Source organism: Pieris rapae, chromosome 2, assembly GCF_905147795.1.
Source record: "Pieris rapae chromosome 2, ilPieRapa1.1, whole genome shotgun sequence".
Classification (NCBI taxonomy): Eukaryota; Metazoa; Arthropoda; class Insecta; order Lepidoptera; family Pieridae; genus Pieris; species Pieris rapae.
The window spans coordinates 1,222,191-1,234,789 of NC_059510.1; the positions used below are offsets into that span (position 1 = coordinate 1,222,191).

Below are 12,599 nucleotides of genomic sequence, written 5' to 3' on the forward strand. Positions count from 1 at the left end.
ACCTTGCCGTGTAATAAAAATAAAACATTTTAATTGGATTTCTATTAGACGATGGTAGATACCAAAATTATTTATTGTAAGCACCAAGAAATTTGTCGGAATTTCAAAATGACGTCGGTAGTATCAATTCCAGTAGCTGGCAATGAAAACTATGTAACACTGTATTCATATAGATCAGATTCTGAAGCCTTCATATCATCGTGACAGCAAATGCATGTATCGTGTGTACACTGTAATTGATTATTGTGGTCTAATTAACACCTTCGCAATTAACTCAACATACATATATGTTTGATTTGATATGCATAATTTACTTTACTTCGTTAATATTACAAAATAATAAATCGTTTATTTCCAAATGAGATAAATTCTCTCTATTCGATTCTCGGTGTATAATAATAAACGCCTGCTTTGTTACAACAATAACTAAGTATATTTCCAACACTTCTTATCCTTAAACAACCACACAGCTTACAATTTAACGTCCGTCTTCGTCAAGCGGATCGGTCCGAATAACCTCACTTATTTTAGATCGTATCAAGACTACCCTTCATTATGCTTGTCACTGTCGGTATCGAGTCAATCAACTAACTTACATCGAGTAAAACATATTAAACAAATACAATCATCAAATAATCTATACTGTAAATTATAAATATTAATTATAAACATAATAAAATTGTAAAGTAATAACATATCATCATAAATTCGTTACATCGTGAATCAAGTACAATCATCAAAATAAAGTAGCTTGTAAATTGAATATAAATATTATTTAAAAATAAACGTGATTTAAATAATAAATTTGTAAAATAATAACAAGTAATCTTAAATTCATTACATTCGGCCGTCCGACTACGTGCGATCTCCTGACGCACGGTATATAATCATGGCAAGGTTTTATAAATTCAAATAAGTACAGTAACAAAATATTTTAGTTTCATGTGACCTAATTGTAACCTATCTATACATTTGGTTTTTATCAATTATTCATTACATTCATATAATCATGGTAAGCTTTTATAAATTCAAATAAGTACACTAACAAAATATTTTAGTTTCATGTGACCTAATTGTAACGTATCTATACATTTGGTTTTTATCAATTATTCATTACATTCATATAATCATGGTAAGCTTTTATAAATTCAAATAAGTACACTAACAAAATATTTTAGTTTCATGTGACCTAATTGTAACGTATCTATACATTTGGTTTTTATCAATTATTCATTACACAAAGAAACTTGTAATGTCACAATGTACGATAATTAACAACAATTATCTCAATACAACAAAAATTTAATATTATGTTATGATATTCTATCCTATCCAAATTAAGTTGTATATTTGTAACGTTTATACTGAAAAACTGCGATATTATTGGCCTTTCACTGTTTACATATGTTTTCATTGATTTGCTTTGTTTCATTTGTAAAAATAACTCTTATGTAGTTTATTGCTTTTTGCACTTTATCTAATTTATTTATTTCTGGCAGTGGTTGCCTGAAAGCGATAAAGCCTAACCCTTTGTTTAATAATTTTAATTGGACTGTATTCTAAATACTTGTTGTGAATAAATAAAATAAATATTATCACCGAGATTTTTTTACGCCGACTTTTTCTCTCGTCCTACACCCTATGTCTTCTTTGCCGATGAGTAGGGATATCTACCGATTCAAATTTAATAACGTGGCATAAGTGATACCTGAATCTTATATTCCAAAATAAACATACTTTATTTTTATTCCCTGAATAACATAGGATATTTTTATTTCCCATTAAAAAAAATTTAAACACTGTATTCGTATAAATTTTGTCGTTTCGCATTTAAAATTTCCTATCACAGGAAACGTTTAAATAAAATTCAATGTTTAAATACAAGGAAAACGTGACGTTGATTACACGATACGACGTAAATGAGTCAAAGAAATAACTACCCACACCTATATTACCATTTAAAAGCTGTAATTACAATTACAAGTCTGAATATACAATTTTAGACTCACCAACTTGTTCTACAGTATTGATTTCGTGGCTTCTACTGAGGAATACTGCCTCGAATCGTAGGCATATGGGATGCAAGCTGATCATGAATTAAAATCTCGAATACAAAACTTCTAAGACCTAGCTTGAAGCGCCACTTATTTTTAATTACAAAATCTCTTTAAATATACAAAACCTCAATTTAATAGGCAAGTAGGTGCTCAGCCTCCAGTGCCTGACACAAGACGCCTAACGGCTAAGGCAAGCCGGTTTCCTCACGATGTTTTCCTTTACCGTTCAAGCGGAAAATGCGCACATAGAAGATAGATAAAGATAGCACATTGGTATAGCCGGGAATCAAACCTACAACCTCACGCTGAAGCCACTAGGCGAACACATTGCTGAATTTATTTAAGATCATCACTAGTTAAAATACAATATATTTCATACAAAGTTTAGCATCTACTAGGTTAACCTAGTAAACCTAGACCTACTAAACTTAGTAATCTTTATTCAAAAACATTTCATAGCGCGAACTTTCCAAGTCAACTTTCATTTTTGACTTAGTCTAACTAAAGTGTTGTTCTTGGAAGTCATCCATAAAAACAAAACTAACTAACACTTACAAAAAAACACAAGTTTTTATAAATTTTTTGCTGCACTAAGTTACGTATCAAATTACTCATTGTCCACATCAAATGAAGTTTTTATGCGAAACAACAGTTTAATCGCACACCAACCCATTTATTATACTAACTATAATTACTTAAACTGGGAAAATTAATGAAATATGGATTAGTCCTGTAACCTTTTAATTAAACTACTAAAGAGTAAGAACTGTTTCACTATTATAAACCTTTTTGCATTATCCCCTTTTTTTTAAATGAGGCGAAAATCTTACGCCGGCCCGCGCACGCGGGGTTTGCTAGGCTGGGTCGACTCTCAAAGCTTATGTATTATCCCTGAGTAACAAAGGATATATTTATTTCCAAAATTTCAAAAAAAGAAGTTTAGTGGGAAGCCACGCCCTTACCAAAGTATAATATTTTAAATATGGAGGATGTTTCAAAGGACCTCATACTTTATACGTATTAGCATAAAACAAAATAAATTACATATCATATATTATAAAATATTCATATAACATAAATATCCTATCGTAAATTATCGTGATTCATGTGAACTTTTTCTTGTACATTGCCTTATCTATTTCTAATATTGTTTGGCTGGAAGAGATCGCTCGAAAGCGGTAAGGCCGCCAGTTGTCCTTCTTTTCATTCATGAATGTCAACTGTATTATAAATATGTACGAAACGAAGTGTTTATACATGAATAAATTCGAAAAATATTCTTAAAAAAAATGCTATCCTGAAAAGCGAATGTACTAAGAGCGTTCACTTGTTGATTGGCGACACCTATGCCTCCCTCTCGACCTAGAATCCCGAGCTTCAAGTCTGCATAATATACTAGCTTAAGTGAATCGTGACACCGTTAAGTTTCTTCCTTTATTCTTGAACGCGAAACTATGTTCTCTTATCCGCTAATACGATATAATATCCAGACATCAAGTATTTTCAGTAAATAAATTATCTTTCTAGACAATCCCCTGCTCATCCAATGCCTAGCTTGGCCACAGATTCATCTTAGCGCGTAGTTGATATAAGAGGTCCATTTTTAAAAATAGTGCGTAAAATCCCTTACGCGGGACAACTGAAACTTCATAATATGGAAATGAAAATAGGAAGTATTCACTCTCGCTCTGTCTCTTTCTATTCCTCCTTCCCAGGAGCGTTGAACGTTGAACGCAACCTTGTTGGAAGTCGCATTAGATTTCACTTCAAAAAATCACATACAAACGTCGGTCGCTATTGCTATTGGAATGAGCATGGCATGTCGGGGCTTACCAGAGGAGTATAGGAGAAAAGCGTGCATATAATTGAGTACATGGGTAATGTGACCATTTATTCTTTAACCCAAAACGGGACATTGGTTTAATTTAGGTCAAATAAATAATCATCAATGAAAAAAAAAATACTTTTTTAAAGTTATTTATTTAGATAAAGTTAAAAGTTGGGTTAAAAGTCACGAATCAATGTTTAACAAAAGAACAAATTTGTTTTAATATAGCTTCATAGGTCACGATTTCATTTATTCTGCTCAAATTTTCGCGCGGTTTCGGAAAACGGGACAAATTTGCATCCCACAGTTCATTCCGGGGACATCGCGACTTGTAATTGGAAAAAAGGGACACTCCCGTTTAAAAAGCTCGTCTCATTCTCTCTAGTCGCGGGAGATCGGTCATTCCGGCTGAACTACGCTTGACAAAACAGCCCGAGCTGAGCTGTAAAAGGCCCTTAAGGCCAACAGCGATATCCTATTAAAAAAAGACTGTGTATACTTATGTACGTACACGCGTTAGAAGTTATACTTCTGTGGCGTATGGAAAAAAAAAACTAAAATGCAGTAGTGATAAACGATAAATATTAAAATTAATCAAAAATATTTTATTTAAATAAATAAATTGTTAGTAAACTATCACCATCGTATATGAAATGGAGTTAAAAACACCAAAATAATATTGATTTATTCACACTGTTTAATTATACTGTTACGAAACACGTGTTCTACATATAAAAATACTAGAATATACAGTAGCAGTAGTAGACCTAACTTAACGATGTCGAATTTAGGTGTTGGTGTGCGCGCGCATCGTAAAATTTCACTCTCATCAGTTTTCTCCATCGCGCCAAAAGTATAACTTCAAAAAGTCGTACTTCACAATAACCTGTGTCGATTGATAATTATTTATTTTAAAAACATTAGGGCTGTTGCATTTGGATTTCAAAACATAAGATTAGTCACAACTGATCGCTTCATGGTTATTTTTTATCACCCCTAATAGTTAATTTCGTTATCAAATATAGATTGCTCATAATTTGTCTAACATCCGGGTATGGCGTGTCAGCGTAACATTAAAAGGTAACAAATACTTAAACTAAATAGTGACTCATTTGTTGGGGACAGGGGAATAATTTGTGAAGGGGAACCGCTCTATGAAAACTTGTTCGATACTTTCCTATTTATTATAGTTTAAGTAACTAGGCAAAACATAAGTTACTTTAGGCACATACTTGTGTCTACAGAATATTTTCTACAGAGTCGTTTAAAATGAGTGGCGGAGAGTTTATTGCCAGTTCATCTCTTCCTTTCTACGCTCTTAATTTGAGAACTGGCAGTAAATGTAAAATTCAATGTATATTTATTTTTTGACTTTCATAAGTGTACATTATATTACTTACATGAATAAATGATTTTTGTCTTGGCTTTGACTTGACTCTTCATTTAGAATAAAAATAAAAACAACAACCTTTTCAGGTCTCCCATTGTTGTGTCTGTTTCATGATCATTTGTCAATCGAATAGGCAAGTACGTGATCAAGCTCCCGTGCCTGACACACGCCGTCGTATCGTAAGATGTATGGATGCTTACTCGTTCTGAAAGCTCCTGCGAGGAAACTGCCTTATCTTCAGATTTAGACTAAAATTTCAGTCACAGAAAATATCAAAAGCCACGTTCGTGTGTTGTAAATTTTTATACAGAATATAATCTATCTAAAACCATTTCCGGTTGAGCTCCAAAACAACTCGAATTGTCAACGCCCTTAATCTCAACAGCGAGAAACGCACAAATCGTTCTACGTTTACGCGGTACCCCAAAACCAAAACATATAAATTGAATCGATAATTGGTTATACAAAGGATCCTCGAACAAACTCCAAGTTAAGCCAGGAATTGTAATTACTTTCATACTTGTATGCAATGAAACAGCATCGATATTGTTCGTTTCGTATTGTTGTTTCGAATTCATTTAGATTTTTCGCATTCAACACCGTTACAGATATCGGTTTGAATGCGTACGTACAATTATTAAAAATATTCAATTTGGGAGACGAAATTTTAAAATGTAATTTGGTGCTTCAAACGAGTTTTCAACATTTTTAATGATCGTTTTTTAATTAAATACAAACAGGTAGGATGCTTATATGATGTTCAATGATACCGCCGCCCATGGACACTCACACACCAATTCTTTAAGGCTCGAATTTGTTTGGTTCAGTAGGTAGCTGGTATATAGTAAATAATAATAAAAATAAGAATAATTGTTACTTAAACTATTATAAGAAATAGATTTATACAAATTTTTGCTTTGCTTGTTCATGTTGCTGGATTTAAAAAGTTAAAAAAATGCAATAAATAAAAAAACCCCTAGTATCCAGCTACGGGATCAGTTGTTAAACTCAAGTCCTCTACGGCCACGAATGATGTGGAATAGAACTTGGCACAGGCCATTCGCATCGGCCAATTTGCCCTGTACCTACTCTAAGCTGGGGGATTTTGCGAAGCATTGCGATAGAATCAATGCAACAAGCCAAACATCTAAAGTTGACATCCCGTGACAAGACGATGGAGAAATCCTCGGCAATATCCGATTTGATACAACAGCTAAGTGCTTTTAGTCTGCAGTATATTGGCATTCCCATTTTATTCAACCATTTATCTCTTCCAGCCATCCATTTCTATCCATTATTGCATTCGCTATTGTCTACAAGCGGGGCTGAATCTGTACAAATCGTTGTTAAACGCTGGCATAAAAGGGTGGAAAAAATTATTCCACATAGAGTATATATATTAACTTTTTTTTATAGAACAAGGGGCAAACGGGAAACCAACGGTTCACTTGATGTTAAGTCATACCGCCACCCATGGACACTCCCAATGCCAGAAAGCTTAAGAGTGCGTTGCTGGCCTTTTAAGTATTAATAAAAAATTTCTCGTTACAAACAAATCGTATAAACTCGGCAGACGTTTTGCAATATTAAGTTATTTCTCTTAATATTTTGGTTCAATAAAAAATAACTTCTTGTAGTAAATTGTATTTTTAGATTTTATATTGGTAGAGGAAAGGGCGAAATTTAAATCTTACATGTATATTTTAATGCCAAATGGGGCGTGCCACCCTATCACTAAGGGGTATTAAAGCCTATTCTCAGACCGACCGGCAGGCAGGTGGGCTGTTTTCCTATGTAAATTTTATAGGTTTACACAGGATTTTTTTTATAGAATTTAATTTGATTATTCAATATCGCCTTTGATACAACGATCATAGCCATACAATTTTTCGATTCCATTTTTATACAATTTGTCTTTAACCTCAAAATAGGCTTCACTTTCGGCGATTACCTCTTCATGCGTAAAATGTCTGTCTATCGACCATTCACTTGAGGTCTGAGAAAACGAAAAAAATTCCATCGTTTTTATTAATTTGTGACACGGTGCTGTCTTGATGAAACAGCATTCTTCTTTTCAAATGGGGCCTTTTTGCCGCGATTTTATCCTTTTGGTACGTAATAGGCGCTGTTGATCGTTTAATACACAAAATTCCGTCAAACCAAATCGGAATTTGATTAAGAATTACATATATATAAAACCGCATACCCTTTGAAAACACGGTAAACAGAGACATCAGGATTATACAAGTTAGAAGAGGGTAGCATCTACGTGTAACCGCACACGAAAAACCTCTAAATTCTAAAGGGCATTTCGTATTTTTATAATTCACTAAAGCGCCTCGTCCAAGCTATATTTTATGTGAATATTTTTGCTTATTTAAAGGACATTTTTAATGAATTGTCGTTGCAAATAAAAGGGTGGAAAATTTAAATAGATGAGACTGCAGGTTTAAAAGGATTTTTGGAGCCATGACGTTCTTTGTTTCTTTTGGTATTTCATATCCAAAGGAGGCTTTTATGTTTAGATTTTGATATAAATTAAATTCAACCAAAACTATTTTGGACGCTGTCTCGCCTAGCTTGAGCTTAACTACACTCAGGTCGTGGGTTCCAATCACGGCAGTGCAAACATAGATTTTACTTTCTATTTGCGCACTATCGCTCGTTTAAAGGAAAACTTCATAAGACCCAAATCAATCCAAAATCGTGTGTCAAGCACAGCAGGCAGATAAAAAAAGAAGCGCTGGTCACAAAAGAATTTCCTATACCTAAATATCGAGTATCATTAAAGTATCGACGACCCCGGCGGATGAGAGCGGGCATCCGTGCTGATTATCTGATGCATAAACACGGCAAGTGCATCAATGATGGCGTAAGTAGGGCGACGAACTGCGATCGATGCCGCCCTCGCAACTCCATTTACACGCCACCAAACTTTTGCGATTACATTAAAACTACGCACGACAAGTACTATTCATCCGAAACGTCGATGTATTTAGAACAATGTACATGGTTAATGTTAAAATGTGATATTTTTTTTATAGAACAGGGGGCAAACGGGCAGGAGGCTCACCTGATGTTAAGAGATACCGCCGCCCATGGACAATGCCAGAGGGCTCGCGAGTGCGTTGCCGGCCTTTTAAGAATTGATACGTTCTTTTCTTGAAGGACCCTAAGTCGAATTGGTTCGGAAATACTTCAGTCTATTAGCTATGAAGGTGTAACACAAGATAGATAGTATTACTAACAATGGTACAATTAGTGCCAAATCAACATTTAAATATTAAAATATATTTTATATAATTAAATTAAAAGGATGACAACTGGCGGCCTCTCGAGCGATCTCGATATCGATATCGATATCGTGTAGTAATAGATATACAACCTAATCTTTCAGAGGATAACTTCATCGTCATTTTCAATATTATTATTAATCGAATACCTGCATGTATACATCAATTTGAACGTAATAACGTTGTCCAAAAACCAATAACATTCATTTGTTTCGTAATTCTCCTCATCTATGCCTACAGTATGTAAATGTAGTAAAAGTAAGTACTTAAGCCTAGAGCATACACACACGGCACTGCAAACATCGAGAAGTCAAGTATGGCATCTCAAAGCAGATTAAGCAATTATTTACCAAGCCCCTATCTACATGGCAAAGCGATGGCCATCTATGCCCAGACATTAAAACTCGAGTGGCCGAAAGCTCCCAATTAGCCGAGGACTTTGATGCCGACGGGGCAGAAATTACGAAAAAGAAATATGGTGTACTCTTGCGGAATTATTAATGCCTAGAGTGCCCTCTCGTAGCGACAATCGACTTTGGCCATATAAAGATATATATAATTTATTTGATTATTCCTATAGCTAGTTCGATAATAATGCTTGTCGGCTTGCCTTAAACAAAAAGTCGACGGCGTATGTCAGTAAATATATAGTACAAAAATGTTATGGTGGTACACTCTAAAACTCCCATATTCTGCCACACATAATCAAGGTCAAATTTGCCGTAAAACGAAATTTTACATAGAAGTTACATATATTATAAGTCATACCATAATAGTCAATACTTATATTATTCGTAGTGATAAAATATGACATTATTAAAACATTATCAAATTAATAATAATTATAATGTTTCACAAAAATAATCATTAATACTTAGAATTTTTTTTGACCAAGATTTATTTTAATTCTAGTTCAATAATAATAGCTAATACTAATAATAGCTTCAATAATAATAACATATAAGCAAAAATACACAACACAGCTTACACTTAAAAATAATAATAAGACAAAAATGATTTATTAATTTTGATATTTTATAACTTATGACATTTTATATTTAATACGCTGACATGGAACTGAGACGCTTTTTAATTAACTAGTAGGCACCTTCGCAAGGATGAACTATTATGTTTGTTACAATGTAGTCTTCTAGTGGTACAATAAATTTTAATATCGGTTGAGTAGTTCTTTACAAGCAAATAAAAATGACTTTTCTGTTATATTAGTACATATTGATAAATGGATATTTTCCTAGAAATGAACGTTAGGTCACAAAGAAAAGGATTTTATGATTCTTTATTGTAATTGTATTTACAATAAAGAATAAAGAATTAGTATATTGTATCGCAATGTTAAACAAAATTATATTATTTTTCACTATTTTTCTACTAAGTATTAGTATGAAAATATTCTTATTCTTTTTGCGACTGAGGCGCAAACTAGCAGGTCTCTGGCAGAACAACCAGCACTATGGAACACTCTGCTCCTCAGCAAAACGCAGAGCCAAGGCCAATTACAACCACAGCAGACACGCATAACATACTTTAAACATACCTTGTTCTTTAAAAAAATAAGTGTTATCTCTCATTTTTTTTTCTTTGATTATTGTTATTTTGTATATTTCTGTGTGTGTATTTTGTTGGTAATAAAACTTATGTCTATGTCTTTTTAGAAGTTCTGGAAGTTATTTTATAAAAAAAATTATAACTCTTTTATTTCATTCAAGTTATTTATCATTAAGTATTTCATTTAATTAACCTCCCAAACATCAACGTAAAGAGAACGTAGCTTTTTAGGGAAACAATAGTGTTCTTGAGTAGATTATATCGTTTTGGGAGTACAATAGCAAAGTTGTTTCACGCCACTTCGCGTCACCCGCAAACTTTGTACCTGTCTTAAGTAATTCACACTTTACAATGGCTTGATGAGTGTGTTTGTTCGATTATACATATATAAGGTAGTTTTGATTTGCGTTCCCTTGACAACCAATTCTTAAAAAACTGAATTATATCTCTACTCTTTACTGTGCTGTGTTTTGTTCTTGATATCGAACGAGCTTTGTCTTTAAATTTATTTAATATTCTTCTTTAAACATTTATCTTCTGCCTCGTAATTAGCTACTTATTATTAATTAACACACATAACCCCTAAGATTAGCTGACATACAGCTAGGCTATATTCTATCTTTATTGTTAACCTGAGTAGGTGCGGTTTTTTTCATACTATGTCGTGGTAATTTCTATAGAAGAAAATGCCACCTGTCGCCTTATAACTTATGTACTGTTTTTTATATGTGAATGAATAACAAACACAGATGCGAATTATATTTAGCAAATGGTAATATTTAGAAGATTTCCGTTGAAACCATTCCACTGAAAGCAGACAAGGATTACCGACTGTATCTGCTAGTTTTTACGTAGGGCGTCAAAGATCCTTGCAAAAATATTTAAATAGCATCATTAGCATGAGCTTAGCTAAGGGTAATAAAAAGCAATGATCGTCATACTCAGTTAAATTTCTACTCTAACCTCGCTGAAGTATTCATCTGGATGAATTGTCTTAGCTTTGTTTGTAACCACCAGGGGCTACAAAGCTTCAAAATATATTTTGCGACAACGTTTTAAATCGTCTCATAACTTATGTATGCTACTGTAGCTAATCAACTGTTCTCAGACAATGCTCTCTGGACTGGACAGACATTTTGCGCTAACGAATATGTAAACGCCGTAACTACTACCATAAAAATTATATTGTACGATTGTAGGACCGCTATAATCGTTATCGAAGGCTATTTTTTAATATATAATATGCTAGGATGTTGAATCAAATCAAATTCTATAAAAAAAAATCATTTCAGCCCATCTGTCATCTTAACGATAAATAGAAGCGTTATCAGGAATCGAATGAAGAAAGAAAGCCATGAACTGAGATTTTTGAGCTTTTAAAGTGAAGGTGTTCCGATCAACGGTACTAAAGAAAGCTAGATTAGAATCTATAGAATGTACATAACAAATCTAAGCTCTACTTTAAGCAATGATTAAAAATTAAACAGCCTTGTACTACTATTATTATCATAACGTGAAACTCGTCAACAAAATTGTCCTTCTGTAAATTTGTAGTTTTATTTCTCAAAAAAGACAAAAATGTCACTTACATGAGAAATTTAGATTAACATTGCATTGTAGTCGTTCTTAAAACAATCACAATAAAACAATAGCCGTACATGCAATAAAGTTAAAAGTAAAACATTTATTATAAGAATTGAATTTAAAAGTAATTTTATCTAATAAATTCACTTAGCTTCGATTTAAATGAATTGAGAGGTAGTTTTTTATATATTTGCGGGTTTATTATAGTTAGTTTATTATACAGCTATGTATTCGTAGGTAAACAATTTTTTGCTGTAGTTCGTGCGTATTTTAGGTAATACAAGATAACTTTCGACGCATACTTCTGAATCACACATTTACATGAATATTTAGCAAACGTAACAGACACTTCATCAAGACTACTTAATCACGATATAAATTTTATAGAACTTATAATCAAGACAAGTTCCATACTTGTTATTGATGGAAAGCAGGACGAAGATCATAAATAACGTCAACCATCAAGAGACAAATGAAATTTATCCTCATACATCCATTTAAGGAGACAATTCTCCAAATCCCTTAAAATAAGTCACGCCAGGACGGGATCCGCTCACTGCAACTTGAATTTGTGACTTTACCATACATTACAAACTTTGTCCTATTTACGGAGAAATCGGCTGCTAGATAATCTAGATGTACGACTAGAACATCATTTAACACTGATTGCTTTGAGTCTCCGCTTTTGATAGTATATTATTGGGGCTCATTAATTTTATTTATTGTATAATAAAACCTAAGAGATAAGACCACCTAAAATGGCAATTTTAAAAGTTAAATAAAATATAAAGATGATTGTTGTTGCCTCTTTTAAAAGGTAGTTCCGTGTTCAACAAATGGGCAAGAAACACTTACTCTTTAAAAAGAGAAATTACAATATT

At 33.0% G+C, this 12,599-nt stretch overlaps 1 protein-coding gene across 1 annotated transcript in view; it reads right to left on the reverse strand.

Moving 5' to 3' along the window:
- The window catches only part of LOC110995601 (disintegrin and metalloproteinase domain-containing protein 10), an 87,580-nt gene that overhangs the window by 36,968 nt on the left and 38,013 nt on the right, over positions 1-12,599 (reverse strand). The window lies entirely within an intron of this gene.